Source organism: Schistocerca nitens, chromosome 3 (assembly GCF_023898315.1).
Source record: "Schistocerca nitens isolate TAMUIC-IGC-003100 chromosome 3, iqSchNite1.1, whole genome shotgun sequence".
Taxonomy (NCBI): Eukaryota; Metazoa; Arthropoda; class Insecta; order Orthoptera; family Acrididae; genus Schistocerca; species Schistocerca nitens.
The window spans coordinates 187,319,950-187,345,546 of NC_064616.1; the positions used below are offsets into that span (position 1 = coordinate 187,319,950).

The following is a 25,597-nucleotide window of genomic DNA, read 5'->3' on the forward strand; positions in this document are numbered from 1 at the left end:
TTGCTTTCTTGTGTCGGTGTGTCTACCTACCGTGTGATAGTGAAATTGTTTCCCCGACGCGACGTAGCAACTCTGTCCTACGAGGAAATTTTGTCGGCTTTAGATGCCTATTTCAAAGAAACAGTTAATGTAGTTGCCAAACGGTATACGTTTTTTCGTACAAAACGTACCGCCGGTCAGACTAACAGGGAGTGGGTAGCAACTTTGCAAGGACTTACTAGAGACTGTGCGTTTGCCTGTGAATGTGGCCTCCCATATTCAGATACTATGGTGCGTGATGCAATTGCACAGAACGTTTCTGATGTTCGCATAAGGGAACAGATTTTGAAACTAGTTAATCCCTCCCTGCAACAAGTGATAGACATATTGGACAGGCAAGACACACTTGACTTTGCTCAGGAATCATTTGAAACTTCGCCAGCAGTGTGTCACATTAATCGGCCCGCCCGGCCCGCTGCACGGGACGCTAAGCGGCCCTCGCGCCCGACTTCACAGCGGCCGCCTAGCTTGCAACCACGTGCGCCGCGTAAGCAAGCAAATGCAGTGAAATCTTGCCCGCGGTGTGCAACTAGACATTCGCGTGAAAATTGCCCGTCACGCCAAGCTATTTGCTTTTACTGTCACAAGAAAGGACATGTACGAAGTGTTTGCCAGAAAAAGCTTAGATCAGACACTCGCAATAATTCCAGGCCCTTTGCTTCGCGCCGGAATCGAACCCAGGACAATCAGGCTCGTGGACCTTCGCCCATGGACATTCATGTAGTTCATGCCCACCCGTCCAGTGACACTTTAGCTAACAGTGACTGTGTTCGTCCCACCCAAAGTGTGCGTCGACGTCGCCGGAAATCCCGTAACGTCGCAAGTGCTTCTGTACCTGTATCAGTTCAATTTGCACGTGACAGTCGCTCTTGTCGTCAGCAAGACAATAAACTTTTTGTGGACTTAGACTTTGCAGGAAAAGTGATCCCATTCCAGCTCGATACCGGAGCTGCAGTTTCATTGATCAATCACGACACGTACAAACAACTGGGCGCCCCGCCATTGCGTGCCGCAAATGTTAAGTTAACTAGTTACTCAGGACAGCATATACCTGTGTTAGGACAGTGCAGCCTTCTTGCCACATACAAGGGACAGACAAAACTTGTGTCATTTTATGTTCTTCGTTCCTCTAGTGCAGTGAACTTGTTTGGCTTAGATTTGTTTCAATTGTTTAATTTGTCTATAGTAAATCAGGTCCTATCAGTGAATCAGACTGTGCCTTCCGCCAGTGTTTCTAGTCTTTGTGAAGAATTTGCAGACATTTTTGCACCGGGCCTTGGTTGCGCTCAGAACTATGAAGCGCATTTGGAACTGAAAGACAACGCGCAACCGAAATTTTTCAGAGCGCGCAATGTTCCCCACGCATTGCGTGATGAGGTCGCACGAACATTGCACGATTTAGAATCTCAAGGTGTAATTGAACGTGTGCAGGCTTCTCTCTGGGCCTCACCCTTAGTAATTTTGCCAAAACCTTCCGGAAAACTGAGACTTTGTGTGGACTTCAAGGCAACTGTGAATCCGCAACTTGTGACTGCTACTTTTCCTTTGCCCCGCCCGGAAGATCTTTTTGACAAACTGTGCCCGGGAAAATATTTTTCAAAATTGGACCTAGCAGATGCGTACTTGCAAATACCTGTGGACGAAGAATCCCAGCGCGTCTTAGTGGTAAACACGCATCTTGGCTTGTATCGCTTCAAAAGACTGCCATTCGGGTGTGCATCCGCCCCTGCTTTATTTCAGCAATATTTACAAACTATTTGTGCGTCGGTCCCTACGGCTGCGAACTATCTGGACGATATTGTGATCTCAGGAAAGACAGAAGCCGAACATTTGCAGAATCTCCGGACATTATTTCAGGTGTTGCGTCAGAATGGTCTTCGCTTGAGGAAGGACAAATGTGTGTTTTTTGCTCGTGACTTACCGTACCTGGGGCATGTCATAAATGCCCAAGGTATACATCCGAGTCCAGAGCACCTTCGTGCCATTCAGGACTTGCCGTCACCGCAGAACTTAAAACAGCTACAGAGTGTGCTGGGTAAGGTAAATTATTATCATCGATTTGTGCGCAATGCTTCTTCCATTTCAGCTCCGCTTCATCGCTTACGCCGTAAAGGTGTTCCGTTCGTCTGGACGACGGAATGCGAACGCGCCTTTCGCCAGTTGAAATCGGCGTTACTTTCCAATGCTTGCCTTACGCCATTCGATCCCCGAAAACCCCTTTTGTTGATGGTAGATGCATCGGATTTCGGGATTGGTGCTGTGCTTGCGCACAAAGATGGCTCGCATGATCGCCCTATTGCCTTTGCGTCCAAATTGCTCTCATCTGCGCAAAGAAATTATTCACAGATAGAGAAAGAAGCTTTAGCTCTTGTGTTTGGTGTAACAAAGTTTCACGATTTCTTGTATGGTCGTCACTTTACCATCATCACGGACCACAAACCTTTGACATCGCTTTTTCATCCGAACAAGCCTGTACCTCCACGTACAGCGCAGAAATTCATTCGCTGGTCGCTTTTTCTCTCGCAGTACCGCTACGATATCTTGTATCGGTCCACTGCTAAGCACGGAAACGCTGATGCGTTGTCCCGTTTGCCTGTTGCTGAGGATAAAGCATTCGATTCTTCCGAACTTGCTTGCATGTTCATTGATTCGGAAGCCGATGACGTGGTCGCATCGTTTCCGATTGATTTTCGTCGTGTAGCTACTGCCACAGCTGCTGACCCTGTCCTTGCTTCCGTTTTGCGTTTTGTTGCTACGCACTGGCCCTTGTCAAAGTCACGGATCGAGGATCCTTTGGTTCGCCGTTTTTTTGCTCACAAGGAGAGACTTTTTGTACGAAGTGGTGTTTTGTTGTTGCGTTCCGATAATGATCAGTCCCGAGTCGTGGTCCCACGTTCGTTACAGTCCTCTGTCTTACGGCTTCTTCACCAAGGACATTGGGGTATAGTGCGAACGAAACAACTTGCTCGACAGCACTGTACTTGGTTCGGAATCGATGCTGCGATTACAAATATGTGCTCCTCTTGCGTGGCGTGTGCCGAACAACAATCCGCACCGCCGCGGAAATTCTTTGCATGGCCGAAAGCCACTTCCCCTTGGCAACGCTTGCACATCGATTTTGCTGGTCCATTCTGGAATGCTCGATGGTTGGTTGTGGTCGATGCTTTCAGTAATTTTCCTTTTGTTGTCCGGATGTCTTCCACGACGTCTTCTGCCACCATCCAAGCCTTGTCTGCTATCTTTTGCATTGAAGGTCTTCCGCAGACTATTGTTTCCGACAATGGCCCACAATTCATGTCCGCAGAATTTCAGTCGTTCTGCAAGGCCAATGGTATTCAACATCTGACATCCGCGCCGTTTTCGCCTCAGTCAAACGGTGCCGCTGAACGATTGGTCCGGACTTTCAAGTCACAGATGTTGAAGTTGAAAGAGTCGCATTCTCGGGAGGACGCTTTGTTGCTCTTTTTGTCCTCATATCGCTCTCAGCCCCGCGATGGTCGCTCGCCGGCTGAGTTGCTCCATGGTCGCACTCATCGAACTCTGATGTCTTTGCTGCATCCGCCACATCAGGTTCCTGTGCAGCGGCAGACTCCTGCTTTTGCTCCTGGCGACGTTGTCTATTATCGCAACTATCGCGGTTCACAGCGTTGGCTCGCAGGGCGCATTCTTCGCTGCCTCGGCCGCGCGATGTATTTGGTTTTGGGGGCCTCTGGTGAGGTGCGTCGGCATCTCAATCAGCTGCGCCTCTGTCGTCGCCTGGGTTCTGCCGCTCCCCGTCTGCTTTCAGCGACGGAGCCGTCAGGTCAGCGCCCTGGGGACCCATCTACTGGCTCGCCTCATCCCCAGGTGTTACCGACGATGCCTTCCATATTGCCTCATGGCGTCGCGCCGCCGCAGCCGCCGCCGGCGCCGCCAGCAGCGGACGCTTCGCTGCAGCCGCCACGCGCCTCTCTGGGTCACGCGCCGCCGCTTGCTTCCCGTGACCAGCCGTCCTCCGCCATGGACCTCTTGCCCGCTCCGGACCAGATGTCGTCTTCGCCCGTCGGGTGCTCCGACCACATGGAGGTCGACCCTTTATCATTACGTGCGCATACACCTCATGTTGACGTGCACCCTGGACTAGGTTTGCAGGCGTTTCCTAGCTCCCCTCGGACCGAATGGCCGGGTGCGGGTGGCACAGCCTCGCCTGTTGTTAGGCTCCCCACCTCATCGCATACGTCAACATGGGGTCCTCCCCACGGCGGGCGGAAGCCTTATCTCACGACCGTTCGCCGATTTGCGGGGGAGGAATGTGGTGTCACCGCTAGACACCACACTTGCTAGGTGGTAACTTAAATCGGCCGCGGTCCTGTAGTACATGTCGGACCCGCGTGTCGCCACTGTGTAATCGCAAACCTAGCGCCACCACATGGCAGGTCACAAGACACGGACATGACCTCGTCCCAGTTGTACGGACGACATAGCTTGCGACAAGACGTATCACGTCTTCCTCTCATTTGCCGAGAGACAGATTAAATAGCCTTCAGCTAGTCCATCGCTACTACCTAGCAAGGCGCCATGTGTATCATTGCTAATTGCTTACTACTATGCAAGAGATGTATTTCAACAAGAACAAGACTACATTAAAGTTAAGTATATTAAAATCTCTCTTCTTTTCTTTATAGTTTTCATCCAGTCTCCTGTTTCAGAATTTACGCCCGTCTGCGTTAGTTTCGCGTGCACCTAGCCACTCATTGTGTCGAGACCTTAGGGAATCGACACAACAGAGTGTACCATCTGTAGAGAGTTTGAAGTACCAGTTCATTAAAATTGAGTGGTTAGTTCACACTTCACTGGAGTGAAGCGTTCATTTAAACGACTCATTCACGAGCTCCCCATCACTAGTGTCAGCCAGTTTGTCGTGGCATACGGAGTTCCATCGCAGTCTTTAACACTGGTAGCATGCCGCGACAGCGTGGACGTGAACCGTATGTGCAGTTGACGGACTTTGAGCGAGGGCGTATAGTGGGCATGCGGGAGGCCGGGTGGACGTACCGCCGAATTGCTCAACACGTGGGGCGTGAGGTCTCCACAGTACATCGATGTTGTCGCCAGTGGTCGGCGGAAGGTGCACGTGCCCGTCGACCTGGGACCGGACCGCAGCGACGCACGGATGCACGCCAAGACCGTAGGATCCTACGCAGTGCCGTAGGGGACCGCACCGCCACTTCCCAGCAAATTAGGGACACTGTTGCTCCTGGGGTATCGGCGAGGACCATTCGCAACCGTCTCCATGAAGCTGGGCTACGGTCCCGCACACCGTTAGGCCGTCTTCCGCTCACGCCCCAACATCGTGCAGCCCGCCTCCAGTGGTGTCGCGACAGGCGTGAATGGAGGGACGAATGGAGACGTGTCGTCTTCAGCGATGAGAGTCGCTTCTGCCTTGGTGCCAATGATGGTCGTATGCGTGTTTGGCGCCGTGCAGGTGAGCGCCACAATCAGGACTGCATACGACCGAGGCACACAGGGCCAACACCCGGCATCATGGTGTGGGGAGCAATCTCCTACACTGGCCGTACACCACTGGTGATCGTCGAGGGGACACTGAATAGTGCACGGTACATCCAAACCGTCATCGAACCCATCGTTCTACCATTCCTAGACCGGCAAGGGAACTTGCTGTTCCAACAGGACAATGCACGTCCGCATGTATCCCGTGCCACCCAACGTGCTCTAGAAGGTGGAAGTCAACTACCCTGGCCAGCAAGATCTCCGGATCTGTCCCCCATTGAGCATGTTTGGGACTGGATGAAGCGTCGTCTCACGCGGTCTGCACGTCCAGCATGAACGCTGGTCCAACTGAGGCGCCAGGTGGAAATGGCATGGCAAGCCGTTCCACAGGACTACATCCAGCATCTCTACGATCGTCTCCATGGGAGAATAGCAGTCTGCATTGCTGCGAAAGGTGGATATACACTGTACTAGTGCCGACATTGTGCATGCTCTGTTGCCTGTGTCTATGTGCCTGTGGTTCTGTCAGTGTGATCATGTGATGTATCTGACCCCAGGAATGTGTCAATAAAGTTTCCCCTTCCTGGGACAATGAATTCACGGTGTTCTTATTTCAATGTCCAGGAGTGTATTTTTCTCCAGATTATCCCTTCTTTCATTGTGTATAACTTCCTTACTGCTCCTTTTTTAAAAATTAGTTTCTTACTAGACGATGAAACACGTGCTGTAAGAAACGAAGTCCGACACCTGCGACAGAAGACCCGCCGATGAGTGATCTGCAGGGGAGCAATGTTAATCGATGGTTCTTTATTAACCCGCTGCAGTTACATCCACCGACACTCAAAGACTACCTAGTGATTGGCAACTACCAGGGTACAAGGACCACCAACTTACAATTAACTTTGCTGTTACTCGACTGACTGGTCCATATTTCCATACCTATAATTATGGACGTACACGATATCAGATAAGCAGACCGAATAACTAATGAAGAATTACTGAACAAAATTAGGGTAAAAGAAATTTGTGGCACCATTCGGTTAAAAGAAGAGATTGGTTGATAGGACAGATCATTAGGCATCAAGGAATCGTCAGTTTGGTAGTGGAGGGAAGAGTGTGTGTGTGTGTGTGTGTGTGTGTGTGTGCGTGTGTGTGGTTGTGTGGAGGGGGCGGAGGGGGGGGGGCGTTAAAATTATTGTAGAGGGAGACCAAGGCAAGGCTCCAGCACAGTAAGCTGTTTCAGATGGCTTTAGGTTGCGGCAGTTATGAATACATGAATAGACTTGCCCAGGATAGACTAGCGTCATCGAACTGAAGACCACAACAACAACGACGACGAAGTAGTGTGAAGACTTGTCGGCCTGGTACAGAGACAGCGTTGATGTCATTGAAATTTTTGTTCCTGTGTAGGTATGATTTGCGAAGTGACGTTGGTCATTGTCAGTTTGATCTGCGAAATGTTTTCGTAATTACGACTGTCTTAAAGTTCTAGTATTTAATGCATTGAAATAGATAAAGTGAAACATCGTGTCGTTGCGTTTTGGATGATTTATCGCCAAAGGAAATTCGTATGTAGTGGTGAAGGTGTATGAGGACAGAAGTTTATGTGCCGCCGTTACTTAGTCGCCAACTTCATTATGATTATAAACTTAATATTTGGGGTCCGCCTCTGCGACTAAATAAATAGTCTTAGCTCATCTACCATATACGTTTCGCTTCTTTTATTTGCGAACCCTCAACTGTGGAGACTATGTGTCGTCCGACTGTCACACGTGTGACTCGGTGGAACTATATTTTGTCGTTCTATACAGTCCAGTATTTTTAAAAAGGGCATTTTCGCCATGGACTGCACTATTAATTATATTTTCACAATTTCAATTTCGACTTTTAAGTCATTTTCAAGTGGCTAAGGTGCTGAAAACACAGTATCGTTAAGAATAGTAAAATAAGTAGAATGGATATTACGTACCGATGGTGAATGTGACGAGTGCTCATATGAACCGTATAAACTCATATTCTTTTCAATTATTTTGTTAATGTTGACAACTGCTGTGTTTTCACCACATTCGCTTACAAATGACTTAAAAATCGAAACCGCGATAGAGGCAAATATAACAAATAATGCACTCCATCGTGAAAATGTCGTTTAAAAATTCACCGAGGCTGCGAAACCAAGACAAAAACAATTGTCTAAAGTAATACACTACGTCCTATCATTTCAAAATTTCCGTTTCAAGTTTTAATTATACATTTGTAACGGAATTTCAAGTATGAGAAATCAGTGAGGTGCTTGGGCCTTGTATATGATCAGAAACGTATAGTTGCCACACCTGCATGATCTGAAGATAAGTTGCCAAAAAGTCAAACACATTTTAAAGATACATCGCGGTCATTGCAATGTTGTGGGGCTTCGTTGGATTACGATAGCGTTCTGTGTCAGATAACAATGACATAGTGAAAAGAAAGGTTAGTATATAACATTCCGTCGACAACCTGGTCAATAGAGTCAGCCCACGATGTCGGACAGGACAACCCACATGGAAACAAATCGGCTATGTTCTCTTCAAAGGAACTATTCGTCTTACGTGATTTAGGCAAACCTTGGTAAACCTAATTCTCACTGGCCGGATATTTGAACCCCGCTTCTCTGTTCTCTGGTAGTTCAACGTCTTAGCCATTGCGCCATTTTACTCGATCAGTGAATAATACGGGCATCAGTTTAGCTAAAAGGACTTTTAGGCCCAACTAGGCTGCGGTTCAACCATACATCTAGCCATCTGACAACCGTGCTCGTATTGCCAAATGTAGGCAAGCGCGGTGTACACACACATTGCCATGTGCTTTGGTTTTACTGTTCACTCAGACGTAGGTGCATGTGAGCCGACCGCCCACGAGATATACGAATGTATGGAGTCCGAGTAAAGTCAGATATGATTCAAATAACGCTGTCCTGGTACAGGATCGGAATAATTCTGATTTTGGTTATTCAGAAGACCGTTGCTGATTTTAGATATGATGGTGTGTAGAAAGTCCTCTTAAGTAAGAAACGCAATTTTAATTTAATGTCCACTAATGGGTTCGATTAAAATGACACAGTTAGCTGCAACATCATTTTCCCTGTTTTTCTCCTATGTAAATGATAAAATACTTTACGCGGTTCTGAGGGCATATGATCATGTGCAAACAACCCTCATCAGTCAATTACCTGTGCACTTTCCATGCCATTCAGCAACTGCTCTCAAGGGATGAATCGTTCCAGAACATTCAGTACACCCTTGCATTCAAAAATGGTTCAAATGGCTCTGAGCACTATGGGACTTAACATCTGAGGTCATCAGTCTCCTAGAACTTAGAACTACTTGAACCTAACTAACCTAAGGACATCACACACATCCATGTCCGAGGCAGGATTCGAACCTGCGACAGTAGCAGTCGCGCGGATTCGGACTGAAGCCTAGAACCGCTCGGCCACAACGGCCCGCACCCTTATTTTAAAGAGAGGGCAAGGTGTCGTATCAAGCCATGGAAGCATGTAGCTCAAACTGTGTAATTCGCTGCGCTAGGCCGCTACAAGCTACGGAATTGCTGTTGAGAAAATGTCATGCGTCAGGTGGGATTGAGGTAATCGATAGAAAGCTGTGGAGTGTGAAGCCGTATACGCATCTCTCTCTCTCTCTCTCTCATCTACATCTACATGACTACTCTGCAATTCACACTTAAGTGCTTGGCAGAGGGTTCATCGAAACACAATCATATTATCCCTCTACCATTCCACTCCCGAACAGCGCGCGGGAAAAACGAACACCTAAACCTTTCTGTTCGAGCTCTGATTTCTCTTATTTTATTTTGATGATCATTCCTACCTATGTAGGTTGGGCTCAACAAAATATTTTCGCATTCGGAAGGGAAAGTTTGTGACTGAAATTTCGTAAATAGATCTCGCCGCGACGAAAAACGTCTTTGCTTTAATGACTTCCATCCCAATTCGCGTATCATATCTGCCACACTCTCTCCCCTATTACGTGATAATACAAAACGAGCTGCGCTTTTTTTCACCCTTTCGATGTCCTCCGTCAGTCCCACCTGGTAAGGATCCCACACCGCGCAGCAATATTCTAAAAGAGGACGAACGAGTGTAGTGTAAGCTGTCTCTTTAGTGGACTTGTTGCATCTTCTAAGTGTCCTGCCAATGAAACGCAACCTTTGGCTCGCCTTCCCCACAATATTATCTATGTGGTCTTTCCAACTGAAGTTGTTCGTAATTTTAACACCCAGGTACTTAGTTGTATTGACAGCCTTGAGAATTGTACTGTTTATCGAGTAATCGAATTCCAACGGATTTCTTTTGGAACTCATGTGGATCACTTCACACTTTTCGTTATTTAGCGTCAACTGCCACCTGCCACACCATACAGCAATCTTTTCTAAATCGCTTTGCAACTGATACTGGTCTTCGGATGACCTTACTAGACGGTAAATTACAGCATCATCTGCGAACAACCTAAGAGAACTGCTCAGATTGTCACCCAGGTCATTTATATAGATCAGGAACAGCAGAGGTCCCAGGACACTTCCCTGCGGAACACCTGATATCACTTCAGTTTTACTCGATGATTTACCGTCTATTACTACGAACTGCGACCTTCCTGACAGTAAATCACGAATCCAGTCGCACAACTGAGACGATATCCCATAGGCCCGCAGCTTGATTAGAAGTCGCTTGTGAGGAACGGTGTCAAAAGCTTTCCGGAAATCTAGAAATACGGAATCAGCTTGAGATCCCCTGTCGATAGCGGCCATTACTTCGTGCGAATAAAGAGCTAGCTGCGTTGCACAAGAACGATGTTTTCTGAAACCATGCTGATTACGTATCAATAGATCGTTCCCTTCGAGGTGATTCATAATGTTTGAATACAGTATATGTTCTCTCTCTCTCTCTCTCTCTCTCTCTCTCTCTCTCTGTGTGTGTGTGTGTGTGTGTGTAACTAGATCGGTATCATGAAGGTACTCTTCCCAAACAGTAAGTGGTACTTCTGATATAGCACACTCAATACGTCAAATTTTGAACAATATTACTTTTAATTGCTGGCACTCTATCATCCCCTACCTTGTTACTGTGGAAGTTTGGCGCATATCGGGTTCTTGTTACATTATAGTTTTCATTTTTAAAACTAGTAGTCTGAAAGCCAAATAGATACGAAAAAACAGTTTTAACATCTCCAATCGACCAGTATTCGTTTGGCTATAATATATGACTCTACTGTCAGCTGGGAGAGATCCCTTAACTACGTCTTGGCAACAAATAAGAGCAATGAGTAGAGCGGATTCCACCGTCGAACGCAAATGTTCACGCTTTGCAGCTGTTGGAATCTATCTTGATAGATCTCTTCGTGAGGTACAAATATGGGCTGTCTGGTCATCAAACAGCACTACACTGTCTACAACCCCTTAGACTTGAATGCACTATATGTAACACAATGACTGATTCATAAATGATGAAAGGAGGAAGTATTTATGAAATGTGCTTCGGGGAACAGAAAAAAATTTTGTAGGTACGAAGAAGGCAAAATACGGTGACAAAAACGTGGAGAATCCAGAAAGGGAGGTGTACACGAAAAGAAAGTTCACAGTCTGAGAGGGTATGTGCTGTCATTTCATTGCTTACAAAATCGACTCAAATTTACAAATGTATGAGAGCCCTTATCTATTTAGCGGTGCACCTGGTCTTGCCTGGATGCATGTCATGATTCGGTTGAGAAGGCTGTCACAAAGCGTTGTATCCCCTCCTGAGACAAGCTGGCCTACAACTGTTGTACTGGCCCTTTATATCCTGGACACTGGCACTTGGATAGAGTTGACGTCCGAGCTGGTCCACACATGTTCTCTCTGCAACAGATCTGCAGATCTTTCTGACCATGGGAGTACATGAACATCACACAGACAGTTGACAGAGACACGTAGTGTGCATGAGCATTGTTCTACTGAAAAATAATACCAACATACTGTCCCACGAGATGAACACGGGACGGAGTTGACATCCGAGGTGGTCCACACATGTTCTCTCCGCAACAGATCTGGGGGTCTTTCTGGCCATGGGAGTACATCAGCATCACGCAGAAAGTTGACAGAGACACGTAGTGAGAACGAGCATTGTCCTGCTGAAAAATTACACCGCTATACCGTCCCATGATATTTAACACTTGGGGACGCAGCATGTTCGTGACATACTTTTGTGCCGCCGGAATTCCTTGAATCACTACCAGCTGTGACCCGAAGTCATACACGATAGCTCGCACAGGACGGCGCCAGGAGTAACACCACTCTGTTTCTCCAAAAAGGTGGAAGAGGGACCTGTCCCAAGGTCGCGGCCATCCTTGCCGACTATGTTCATTCGGGATATCATAGAGCCGCGAGTCATCGCTGAAGACAATGCGATGTCATTCATCAGCTGTCCATGTTTCCCGCTCACGGCACAACTCCAACCAGCCGTTTGTGTTACGGGGTTAACGGCAGACTACGCATGAGACAATGATTCTCAAGTTCGATTGCTGCTAGTCTCCAACCAATGGTGCGGCATGACACAAAATTTTGCAGGGAGTCCGTTACTTGTTCCCGGATGTGAAGGGATTACGAAGTGATTGGGGCACATTACGGCGACCATCCCATTGTGGTGGTCAGTGGTGATTGGCCAGAAACTCGACGACCAGAACACCTGCGCTCACGTCCCCATGCTCCCGTTCCCATGCAGTCCAACACTGGGCTACTGCCTCATCCGAATGCCAGGCAAATCTGGATATTGCACGATTCAACCAGGGGGCCAGATGGAGGTCTCCTTTCAAACACTGTAAGATACTGACGATACTGTCTCACACAAGTGCAGAGCATCTCTGAGACCTTCATAGTGATCACTCAACATGTGACGCTGTTCGGTTCTATTACATACCTTACACGGCCTGGTAACAACAGTTAACAAAGACAACACTAATGCATTCTGGTGGCCGTTCTGTCACCGATTATGGCAACTCTAATCATTTACTTAGCCGGCTGTGTTGTGTATGCGTGCGAAGTTACAGTGACATCTGACCCCGTCTTCTGGATGCTTCGCTTTTTCTGCCAGGCAGTGTACGAGGGTTGAATGAAAAGTAATGCCTCCACATTCGTTAATTGGGTTTGGGTGGGAATGTTTTAATAAATCAAACGCAGAAATAATCCTTAGAATGTGATCTTTAATTACCAATGTTCACTTTTACACATGATCACCAGCCAATTGGATACATTTGTACCAACGATGAACAAGTTTTCTGAAGCCGTCACGGAAGAAGTCGACACTCTGTTTCCGCAACCACAGTCTCACAGTTCTCTCAACGTCTTCATCAGAAGCATACTGATGTGCCCACAGATCGTCTTTCATTATCGAGAACAGATGGAAGTCAGACGGTGCCAAATCTGGACTGTATGGAGGATGCTGTACAGTGGTGAGATTCAGTCTCTGAAGTAAGGAGTCAGCATCTGGGGTACCCATCGTGCACAGATCTTTCAATAGCCAAGCAAAGCAAAAATGTGTCCCACACGTTCTTGTGAAATGCCGATTGTGCTTGCAGTTTCTCTCTGAGTGATACGACGATCGTCCTGAATCAATCTGTCAACATTTTGCTTGTGAAACTCGGTGGTTGCTGTCACAGGACGTCCAACTCTGTTTGTCACGCAGGTCAGATGTTCCCGCCTCAACATCTTTAAACCCATTCGCCCAACGACGCAACAATACTTACATCAACACAATCGCGATAAACTGCTTTCATTCTCTGATGAATCTCCTTTGGGGTGACACCTTCTGCTGTCAAGAATTCAATGACTGAACATTGTTTAAATCGCATTGACCGCCCGTCTGAACAGGGTTCCATACTTTACACTGTAACAACACAACCGGTCAATGCTATGTTTACCGCCAACTAGAGCTGTAGAGGAGAGGCTACGGAACAAGCCAGTATCTGCAGCATACCAATGCTGCCAACTGTTGAAGAGTTACGAAGGTGGAGGCATTACTTTTCAGTCAACCCTCGTACAAGCAAATTTCAAACAGGACAAGACAGCCAGTAGAGAGGAGGCCAGAGAATTACTGAAACGGTAATAGGAACATGAAATAATATTCTAAAACTAAACAAGACTATTCTGAAACATATTCTTGCGGCGATTCATAAGTTGAGGTGAAAGATGGCACGTAACTAACAGCAGACAAAAGATCGTACATCATGTCTTCGTTTTGTAGATAACGCTATTGTGTATTTTTGTGTATTGAACCGGGGACCTAGAAACGACGGAGGAGAGGTTCCGTCCTGCCGTAGCCCTCAGTGGTACACAACACCAAAACAGGCCACAGCAGTCCACTCACCCCACCGCCGCCCCATACCAAACACAGGGTTACAGATAACGCTATACATCTTGCCACTAGAGAAAAAAAATGGCTTCACCAACAAATGGAGGAATTTAATAGGCCGAGGTATAAAATAGGCTTAGAAGTAAATTCTAATAAGACCAAGATACTGTGCCGGCCGCGGTGGTCTCGCGGTTCTAGGCGCGCAGTCCGGAGCCGTGCGACTGCTACGGTCGCAGGCTCGAATCCTGCCTGGGGCATGGATGTGTGTGATGTCCTTAGGTTAGTTAGGTTTAAGTAGTTCTAAGTTCTAGGGGACTGATAACCACAGCAGTTGAGTCCCATAGTGCTCAGAGCCATTTGAACCATTTGAACCAAGATACTGTATAGTCATCACATCGAAAACAAGTTAGTACGAAACTTCCTGGCAGATTAAAACTGTGTGCCCGACCGAGACTCGAACTCGGGACCTTTGTCTTTCGCGGGCAAGTGCTCTACCATCTGAACTACCGAAGCACGACTCACGCCCGGTCCTCACAGCTTTACTTCTGCCAGTATCTCGTCTCCTACCTTCCAAACTTTACAGAAGCTCTCCTGCGAACCATGCAGAACTAGCACTCCTGAAAGAAAGGATACTGCGGAGACATGGCTTAGCCACAGCCTGGGGGATGTTTCCAGAATGAGATTTTCACTCTGCAGCGGAGTGTGCGCTGATATGAAACTTCCTGGCAGATTAAAACTGTGTGCCCGACCGAGGTTAGCTCAGATGGTAGAGCACTTGCCCGCGAAAGGCAAAGGTCCCGAGTTCGAGTCTCGGGCGGGCACACAGTTTTAATCTGCCAGGAAGTTTCATATCAGCGCACACTCCGCTGCAGAGTGAAAATCTCATTCAAGTTAGTAGGAATTAAAAATGAAGTACCGGAGCAGTTGATGGGTTTTTGTATTGAGGGCAATAACTGGATGGACAGAAAACGAAATAATCTGAAGTGTCGTAATGACGTGGAGTGCTATTAGTGAACTAAACAATGTTTCCATAACCAACCAGCGTATGGGTTTGAAATGGAATGCCTACAATCATTAAATCATTATGTGTTACACGGTTTGGACTTAGGTCAGGGGAATATAGAATTTCAATGCGAAAAATATTTTGAAAAACTAGAAAGAGAAATAAATGATGGGAACTGTAGCAGCGATAAGAAGGTAAATAAATGGACCAGGGAAGAAACCGGGATAAAAGACATAATAACTACTGTAATGAAAATGGAGTTGGGCAGAGCATCTAACGAGGTCAACAAAAATATTATATAAGAGCTAATAAAAAGTTAGTGTCTTTGACACAGGAACCAAACACCCTGTTCTCTAAGCCCAATGCACAATTTCATGAACACTGGACGGGTGGTGCTTTCTGTGCTGTGGCCTTAACAAAGGCTCTCGTGGCAGGCTTCCGTTTCCACATTCCGTAGAATAAACGCCTCACTGTTCTTCTTGGAAACGCACCAAATGCGTCCTTCTTTCGACTCTGAAGCCACGTTATCTAACCCGGTTCTTTGGGACAGCTCTCAGGCATTCGTCGCTGGTCGCGAAGCAGCGGTTGTAGATCACAGAGGATTCAGCTGAGCGTTCCTGGTACTCACGCGATACCGTGCTTCCACGAACTAGAACTGTCCGCGCGGCTACAGAGATAGAACGTCCCATACGAGTGGCATCCACTGCCACCTCAGTTCCAAGTACTGACGAGAGGAAAATTCTCGACCTGGCACTGTTAGAACGTGTTCCCTTCCTCTAAAATTCAGTTGTTCTAGGACTTAACCTGCTTGTAGGGCATTTTACTTTGTTCAACAAAGTGCAATTCTGAAAGGTGTACAAATAGCCGACTAAGGCTATCATAATCTCTTAAAAGCACTCTGTAAGTTTTCCTACGACAAATTTCTTTAGATTTCGAAAGAAATGAGTCTCAGGGTGACAAATGTGATGAATAGGTTGGATTTTTTAACAATTTCCACCCAGTGGTTTTACACTTTGTAAGGTAATAAAAATATAAAGAATTAACTTGGCATCACAGAAAAAGCTGGCAATAATCTTTCCAACAGACTAAAGCGAGTTCACCGTCTCCAGTAGCCCAGCACTGGCTTGCACCTACTGACTTCAACATGTGAGCTGACAACGCATGAACAATTGTTCATCAAATGTCGCCCACGGTATCTGAAGATGGCCGCCGTAGGCCGAAATCGGTTATGATTACATAATTAAAAAAGTGTCTGTTTCGTTTCTTGCATGAAATAGTCGACTCCCCTGTGTACAACAGTAGCAAATAGTTCTACAAAATCAGATGAACTGTTTTCAGAGCGGGCAAATGGGCGAGCATTTATTTTTCACGTGTGATTTTGATCGGCATTCAGCAAATACGGCATCGATCTTTCACAAAACTTCATTTTAGTTCATCTTTCATGTGAAACATGTAAGTCTTTCTTCTGATATGCCTATGGCATAACCTTCAATTGTCGATAGTTCAACACTACAATGCGTTATTTCTCGTCACCATAATGTGATCTTTCTCGATGTTTTCACCAGTGGTTACAACTTTTGGCTGCCCTTCAACTGGCTCATCTTCTTGATAACCGCAGCAACATTTCAGCAGCCATTTCTTCAAACGATAATTAATTGAAACCCTTAGCTACCGACAGGTGTTGTTGATATACCTCGATGGGGACAGCTGAAAATGTGTGTCCCGACCGGGACTCGAACCCGGGATCTCCTGCTTACATGGCAGACGCTCTATCCATCTGAGCCACCGAGGACACAGATGAGTAGCGCGTCTTCAGGGACTCATCCCTTGCACGCTTCCCGTGAGAGCCACATTCCCAACTGTCCACAATTTACATATGTAATGTACCTAATAGGTGGTCCGCAGCTCGTGGTCGTGCGGTAGCGTTCTCGCTTCCCGCGCCCGGGTTCCCGGGTTCGATTCCCGGCGGGGTCAGGGATTTTCTCTGCCTCGTGATGACTGGGTGTTGTGTGCTGTCCTTAGGTTGGTTAGGTTTAAGTAGTTCTACGTTCTAGGGGACTGATGACCATAGCTGTTAAGTCCCATAGTGCTCAGAGCCTAATAGGTGTTTGCCCATCCACTCATTACTCGCCCATACGATTCCCGTAAGAGTTCGGGCAACCTGTGCGCATTCGCACAGACGAAGGTCAATGGCTGGGTAGCCTTTAACCAAATATATGAAGATAGTAACTGTACTTGAAAGAACATATATCATTGATGACCGTGCAGCTTCACTAGAATAAATGATAATTAATTGAAACCCTCAGCCACCGACAGGTGTTGTTGATATACCTCGATGGGGACAGCTGAAACGTTGAAACTGAATGAGGGGAATCATTATGCATCATCATAAGCTGTAAATGAATTTCCGTTGATGATAAAAATAAATTTTGATTGAAATCGACGATAATTCCGCATAAGGTCGAAAAATTTCCACGCTCCTCTCATTGGTTCACGTCCTCATACCGTAAGTACCATTCTATCTGTTCGCTGAGTACCCACAGACAATTTAGTGTCGCCTGAGATTAGAAGCGACATACTAATTTGGTGATGCCAAACCTTCGTCAATGTGTTTATCCTTTCGTAGGAAATATGCAGTTGTAAGCGTAGTAAGTGATTTAGAAAATGAAGGCAGCCCTGTAGCATCCTATCTGAGTGTGGCTAATCGCGAAAAATTCATGTTAAGTGTGATCAATGAAAGATTCGTGCTTAGTACGAGGGCATGCTGAAAAGTAACTCCTCCGACTCTTTTATGTGCAAACAGTTAAAGTTTATTTGAATTAAGCGAACGTTATTAACGTTCTACATCTTTAGTCTTCATGTCTACATATTTGCAGCCCTCTACCACTGAAGGGCGCCGAATTGTAGTGTGTAACATTGCGGTGTGTAACGTAATTATGTCCGCACGAGAACCAGCGTGCGGTAATCGAGTTTCGAATTCGAAGAGTTTGTACACGTATGGAGCATCCTCTCCTTCAGAATGACAATACCAGATGCGCGCTGCAATATCTGCACCTGTCCGACGCCTTGGGTTCGCTTCATGGATCATCTTCCATACAGTCCCGAGCCGGCCGAGGTGGCCGAGCGGTTCTAGGCGCTACAGTCTGGAACCGCGCGACCGCTACGGTCGCTGGTTCGAATCCTGCCTCGGGCATGGATGTGTGTGATGTCCTTAGGTTAGTTAGGTTTAAGTAGTTCTAAGTTCTAGGGGACTGATGACCTCAGAAGTTAAGTCCCATCCATAGTGCTCAGAGCCATTTGAACCATACAGTCCCGACGTGGCGCTATCCGATTTTCATCTGTTTCAAAATCTTAAAGAACTTTGAGGACTTCACTTTGATTGCGTAAGCAGAGGTAAGGTTGTAGCTTCGTAAACAAAGCCAAACATTCCACAGTGACGGTATCAACAAACTGTTCTCTCGTTGGGAGAAACGTGTTCATGGGCAAGGTGACTGTTGAGAACTAAATATGTAGACATGAAGATTAAAGGTGTAGAATGTTAATAACGTTTGTTTTATTTAAAATTCTTTAAGAGTTTTCACATAATATGTTGGGAGGCGTTACTTTTTAGCACGCCATCATTGGTTACTTTTCTCTCCACATGTAATACAAGCATAACTAATTTATTTGTTTCGTTCATAATGGTTGTGCTTCTGTCTGAAGTTTCTTTTTAACTCTGAAGGGAACATAAGCAGAAGGATGTTCGACTAAGAAACATGAAATATTTTAAGTTTGGAATAAGTTGGAATAATTCTCAAATAAGAGTAGGTGGAAAGCTTCTAAAATTTCAGGTTGAGTTTGAGCCGCAAATGCTTGCCAGGGTGTTTCTAAGCTCACAGGGAAAAATATGTCACCACTTTAAAAGAGCATACTGGCTACTTTGGAGCCTTGTGGACTGCGAAGAACTAATACTAGGGGGTCGCGTGACCCTCCATCGCCAAGTCATGGCAGTGAATACCGTTTATGTGATGTGCCAGCTGGTTGTATGGAATTGTTACAAAACATCGGTTGACGTGGGGGACACTACGGAATAGGAGCTATTGCGTTTTGACTGGTCCAAGACCACACCCTGAAAGAAGTTGCCCGATTCGTTGGAATACCTTTGGGATGTTTTGGAACGCCGACTTCGTGCCAGGCCTCACCGACCGACATTGATAGCTCTCCTCAGTGCAGCACTCCTTGAAGAATGGGCTGCCGTTCCCCAAGAAACCTTCCAGCACCTGATTGAACGTATGCCTGCGAGAGTGGAAGCTGTTATCAAGGTTAAGGGTGAGCCAACACCACACTGAATTCCAGCATTACCGATGAAGGGCGCCACGAACTTGTAAGTCATTTTCAGACAGGTGTTCGGATACTTTTGATCTGATAGCGTATATGGAGTGTCACAAGCGAATTTGAAGCACCTATGCCACACAAAAATGTCTCATATCATTTATGTTACGGATAAAAGACAGTTCGTATCGACAGTTAAATTGCTACTTGTGTAATTCTTACAAAGTTGATTAGCAGAGGAAAATAAATCAAGGCAGTGTTGGATGTTACATTACAGACGACTTCCATCAATCGTGATTTTAATTTATTGAAATGAAATATTTCTTACACGTACGTCATTTAATAACGATTTCCGTAGCACAGTTCTTATCATTATTTTTAATTAATGTACAATTTGGTTACAATGAAACAGTTCCTTGTTTATTTCGCATAGTCTTGACGGTAAACCGACGTGTCATTTGAGTGACGGGAAAAAATATTTTCCTTACACCAGGTACACCAGGCGAAAGAAAAATTAATGAATTCAGAAACGTCACATAATTACTAGTTTTATTTAGACAGAATTGTAATGGATAGAGAAACTGTCCTGGGCGTTTCCCTGCTTATTGTGCTGCATACCGACCATACTTCAAGCAATTCTTAAAACGAGTCGACTCAAACTGATAACCCACAAATGACTGAAATTTAAGAATACTATTCTGATAAATCTCAAATGACACGAAGCTACAGGAAATGACACTGAACAGCCAAAACATTACGATTAATGCTCACCTCGACGTTGGATGCCGCCAAGTGGGTGGCGGGCACGTAACGCGGTAAGAAAAGTACAGTAGGTAAGCGGAGGAGACACCGATGGGCTATCACCCTAGCGAAGATATGGGCTTCAAATGGGGTAATCCATTGAGCTAAGCGACTTTGACAAAGGGCAGATTATTATTGCGCAGAGCCTGTGAACGAGTATCTCGAAAACAGCGAAGCTACTCTAATGTTCACGTGCTACTGTCGTGAGCATCTACAGAAAGTGGTAGAGGAACAGAGAAACTACCACTAGGCGTTAAGTGGTTACACGTCCATGACTCTTCACAGAATGTGCGGTTCGGGGGCTTATCTGCTCTATAAAGAAGGATTGATGGTGATCTGGGGTATCTCTGCCGGAAGATCACAATGCTCGGGCACGCACAAGTGTTTCGGAGCATACTGTCCATGGAGCATTGTCGAACATGTAAATCCGCAGCATGTTGACCCAGCGACATCGACAATTACGGCTGCAGTGGACACGGGACCATCCGGATTCGACCGTGTATCATTGAAAACGTGTCGGCTCTTCGGATGAATCATTCTTCTTGCTACACTAGGCTGATGGTCGTTTCCAGAAACGCTGTCATCGAGGCGAACGGTGGCTTGAAACAGCTACCGCGCCACGGGCGCAGGCTGGCTGGGCTCTGAGCACTATGGGACTTAACATCTATGGTCATGAGTCCCCTAGAACTTAGAACTACTTACACCTAACTAACCTAAGGACATCACACAACACCCAGCCATCACGAGGCAGAGAAAATCCTTGACCCCGCCGGGAATCGAACCCGGGCGTGGGAAGCGAGAACGCTACCGCACGACCACGAGATGCGGGCGCAGGCTGGTGGGGGCAGTATTACGCTGTGGAAAACATTCTCCTGCGCTTGCATGAAACCTGTGGTAGTACTCGAGGACATCATTTCAGCTGCGGACCACCTGCATCTCTTCATGCTACGAGGGTTGCCCAATAAATAATGCCCCATATTTTTTTTCTCCAGAAGTATTTATTCCACAACAATCAAATTTACATATGTGAAAGACTGATGTTTTGTCTACTTGCTTTATTTTTCCACATAATCTCCTTCAAGTTCGACGGCCTTTTTCCAGCGAGACACAAGAGCGTGTATTCCCTGCCGGTAAAAATCTTTACTCTGCCTACGGAGCCAGGTTGTCACTTCGTGAATCACTTCTTCGTCATCGGCAGAACGTCTTCCACGAATGAAATTCTTCATTGGCCCAAACAAGTGAAAGTCTGAAGGAGCCAAATCGGGGCTGTAGGGTGGATGGGGTAACACTATCCAACCCAGTTTCGCGATGTGTTCACAAGTCCTCAAACTTGTGTGAGGACGAGCGTTATCATGCTGAATCAAAACATCCTGTGGGTTAACATGACGCCCAAGGCGCCGGAAGCGCTGCTTAAGTTTGTCTAATGTTTTGACATAAGCCTCTGAATTAATGGTACTGCCTTTTGGCATCACATCAATGAGAATTACGCCCTCGCAATCCCAAAACACAGTCATCATGACTTTTCCGGCTGAAGGACCTGTTTTGAATTTTTTCTTCTGTGGAGAATAAGCATGACGCCATTCCATCGATTGTCTTTTTGTTTCGGGCTCAAAATGATGCACCCAAGTTTCATCACCTGTCACAATCCGTGACAAAAAGGCCTCCCCGTCAACGTGAAAGCGTCGCAACAAATCGAAAGAAATGTCTTTTCTTTGGGATTTGTGATCGACAGTAAGACACCGAGGAACCCATCTTGCACACACTTTTGAGTATCCAAGCTGATTGATAATCACATCCACACTTCCTTTGCTTACTGACAACTCCAGTGCCAATTGTCGAGTCGTAATGCGTCGATCCCGTCGAATGAGAACATCAGCCCGCTGCAACATGTCAGGCGTGACAGCCGTGGGAGGCCTTCTCGACCGCGGCAAATCTCGGAGCTCCGCAGCACCGCCCTCTGATGCTTTCACCCTCTGTGCCCAGCGACCAACAGTACTCCTATCGACTGCAGATGTTCCGTAGACGTTGCACAAGCGTTTATGAATATTGCCCACGGTTTCTTCCTCTGCTACGAGAAATTCAATCACTGCACGTTGTTTCTGACGGATGTCACTTGCAGACGCCATTTTAGAACATTCCTACACCACCGCTCTCTGTCGGAGGAAATTGAAACTTTGCGTACACACGCGGGAAACTTCAAATAACTCGCACCTAAAGTTTCACATTTCTAATATTTTTTATTTCGGAGAAAAAAAATATGGGGCATTATTTACTGGTTCAAGTGGCTCTGAGCACTATGGGACTCAACTGCTGAGGTCATTAGTCCCCTAGAACTTAGAACTAGTTAAACCTAACTAACCTAAGGACATCACAAACATCCATGCCCGAGGCAGGATTCGAACCTGCGACCGTAGCGGTCTTGCGGTTCCAGACTGCAGCGCCTTTAACCGCACGGCCACTTCGGCCGGCCATTATTTACTGGGCAACCCTCGTAGATATCTTCTCTGAAGCGATGTCATCTTTCAGCAGTATAACTGTCCGTGTCTCGAAGCCACAATCGTGCTACGGTGGTTTGAAGAGCATCATAGTGAAATCACGTTGATGTCTTGGTCACCAAATTCGCCTGATGTGAATCCGATGGAACCCTTCTGGGTCGCTATCGGCCGCTATCATCACGTACACAAATCAGCGGCTCGTTATTTACGGGAGTTACATGACTTGCGTGTATACATCTGATGCCACATATCTCCACAAAGCTACCAACAAATTGTAGGATCGGAGGTACACAGAATCGGTACTATATTACATTCCAAAAAAATTTCTCTGAGCACTATGGGACTCAACTGCTGTGGTCATAAGTCCCCTAGAACTTAGAACTACTTAAACCTAACTAACCTAAGGACAGCACACAACACCCAGCCATCACGAGGCAGAGAAAATCCCTGACCCCGCCGGGAATCGAACCCGGGAACCCGGTATTACATTCCAGAAATGGACCAACAAGCTATTAAGCAGGTGGTCATAATGTTTTGGCTCGTCAGTGCATATTGTCCGAAATTTTCCCTTACAAATGCTTTCCACAGTCAAAAAATTCTTAACCGAGAGTCTCATTGGTTGTTCAGGTGGAATCTGAATTATATCAAGTCTTTCCATCGTCCTCTTGAAGGACAAAGGTATCGCTATGTCCAGACCAAGAGTCCAACAAAAGCAATGAATTAATTTCTGCAACTGGTTAGAAACCGTTTCGAACGAAATATTAAAAATTATTCATTCCTATTTTTCCAGATTTTGATATGTTGATTATAAGATTTTTACCACTAAACAATCCTTTTGTTACTTTTTGTCCTAATATGTCTTGAGGTCCTTGAAGACAGGTATAAATCTGCGGAAACAGTAATGCACTCATACTAATCACGTCATCGTTGTGTATGACTGTATCATAGCATTAATCGACTGCACAACAAACTGTACCTTCTTTCCTCTAGAAATTATAAAATGCAGTTTGCTCGCAGTTCTTCCGTGAAACCTGACTGATCGGTGTTAGACACACCAGATGTGGGGGTAACAGCAAGTTTCGTCCTCATGTCAGCTATGAATTAATGGCATCTGCTCTACGCTTCTGCTTGAAGTAAATTTCACTTGCGACTTCCTATACTGTATGATTTCTTGACTCTGCTTAACTCAGTCGAAGAAGACTTGAAATCAGCAGTGTTCATCTCAGTTGCGATTTGGAGGGCCCTGCCTCGTAGATCTCCATTGGTAACGGTGCATTGCCTCTGACAAGCAGCCCTAGAAAATGCGTCTAACGAACTGTTGTTCATGTTATTTGTACAAGATTAGGGTTTATGTTGATTATTAATGACGGGATAACAGGACTTTGTGGCCACCCTGTGCAGTAAATGTCGGATAGTTTTTCTTTCACAGATTTGCGAGTTTCATTTTGGTGTGTATTTATTACTTTGAGTAAGTCTTTCTCCCTTTTACACAAATCAGAGTCAGATTTTACAGAGCAAAACCGGGTTCGCACACTGCTTAACATTAAGTGTTCAACTCAATGAATATTAGGCCTAATTCAATTTTATCTCCATTGTTAACACTTACGCTACCGCAAACGTAACTGGTAATTATTATGATTATTAAATGAGTTGCAAACTTGCTTGAACAGTATCTGCAGACAACTATTTCATAAAAACTATCAATGATAACTGAAATTCGCTTTACAAATTACGATCGTGCAGAGCCGTGTTACCTGTTTAGCAACGCAGCGTCAACCAAGGAATGCGCCTGCCATATTGCGCATTCACAGTCTGCTACAACTCTGGTAGAGATGTACAGATCTCCAGCCGCCTGATTAGCCAAGAATTCGGCCGTTTTCAACATTTTTTTTTAAACATGATGTGAGTCTTACAAGGGAAACTCCCCATCTCACCATCTCACCCCCGCAGATCTAGTTGTAAGATGGCCCATTGCATAGCCCGTCAAAAACTGAACACAGATCAAGCATGAACCCAGGAAGAAGGTGTACTGAACTGTCGAAAAAAAGAGGCAAAACAGGAACAGTGAACGGTCCAAGATCAACATGAGCAGCATCTAGCGAATTGAGGACCGTGGCGTCGTGTTATATGGTCACGTTGTTAGGCTGCGGAAGGGAAGATCTGGGTTCAAATCTCCATCGTGCCTTTTTTTTTACAAAATTATGAACTGTCCGTCCGGTCATTGACATATCTGTTTGTTGTATTCAAATTTGTATCTTTATCGTTGTGTAACGTCTGTTTAGATGTGTAACGTAGGGACTTCCAGACGGTACCTCCTATTTGTTCTACACAAGTACCGCACACTATGCCTGTTGTGTTCCGTTTCGGAAGTTTTGATTCTAGAATTCTTTCGTTGTGACATAGTTCGCACCCGTTTATTTGTTGTTTGCATTTGTATGAGAGGTCTATGGGGCATCTCGCCTGCTCTCACTGGTCATCAGGTTTCCTTGGCGACAGTGATATATTCTTAGCACATGACTCATATTCTGTAACGGATGTATGGTATGACAGTTGCCAAGACTACACAAGGAAAGCACACACGTCAATGACCGGACGGTAAGTTCAAAAATCATAAATTTGTGAAGGAAAAAGAAAGAGGGCACAAGAGACGTTTTGAACACGGACCTCCAGCTATGCATCTCAATACTGTGACCACACAGCCACGACGCCGTTGCTCTGTCAAGTCGCTCGATATAGCACTTCTCGAGCTTGGACAGTTCACTGTTTCTATTTTGTTTCTTTTTTCACAGTTCAGTGTATCTCCTTTCTTGTTTTCATGCTTGATCTGTGCTCAGTTGCTGACGGGCCATTTTACCACTAAATCTGAGGGGGTTACGATAGGGAGTTTCCCTTGTCAGCACCTAAAATTTTGACAGGGTCTTTCTTTCGGTGTATTCTTTCTGTATAAAAAAATTCAGCGCATGTTTCGACATGTCGGACTGGACCGTTCCCTTGTGAGTGAACGACATTCCAGACCTTGTCACGGTATAAAATTCGGAGGTGGTCACCAGGAATCGAACTTGCGATCTCCAGCATCGCTGACTA

At 45.9% G+C, this 25,597-nt stretch overlaps 1 protein-coding gene and 1 non-coding gene across 2 annotated transcripts in view; both read right to left on the minus strand.

Moving 5' to 3' along the window:
- Positions 1-25,597, minus strand: part of LOC126249545 (cuticlin-5) — a 339,366-nt gene that overhangs the window by 108,776 nt on the left and 204,993 nt on the right. The window lies entirely within an intron of this gene.
- Trnat-ugu (transfer RNA threonine (anticodon UGU)) lies at positions 16,625-16,699 on the minus strand. The gene has a single exon. It is a non-coding gene; the product is annotated as a tRNA-Thr (tRNA).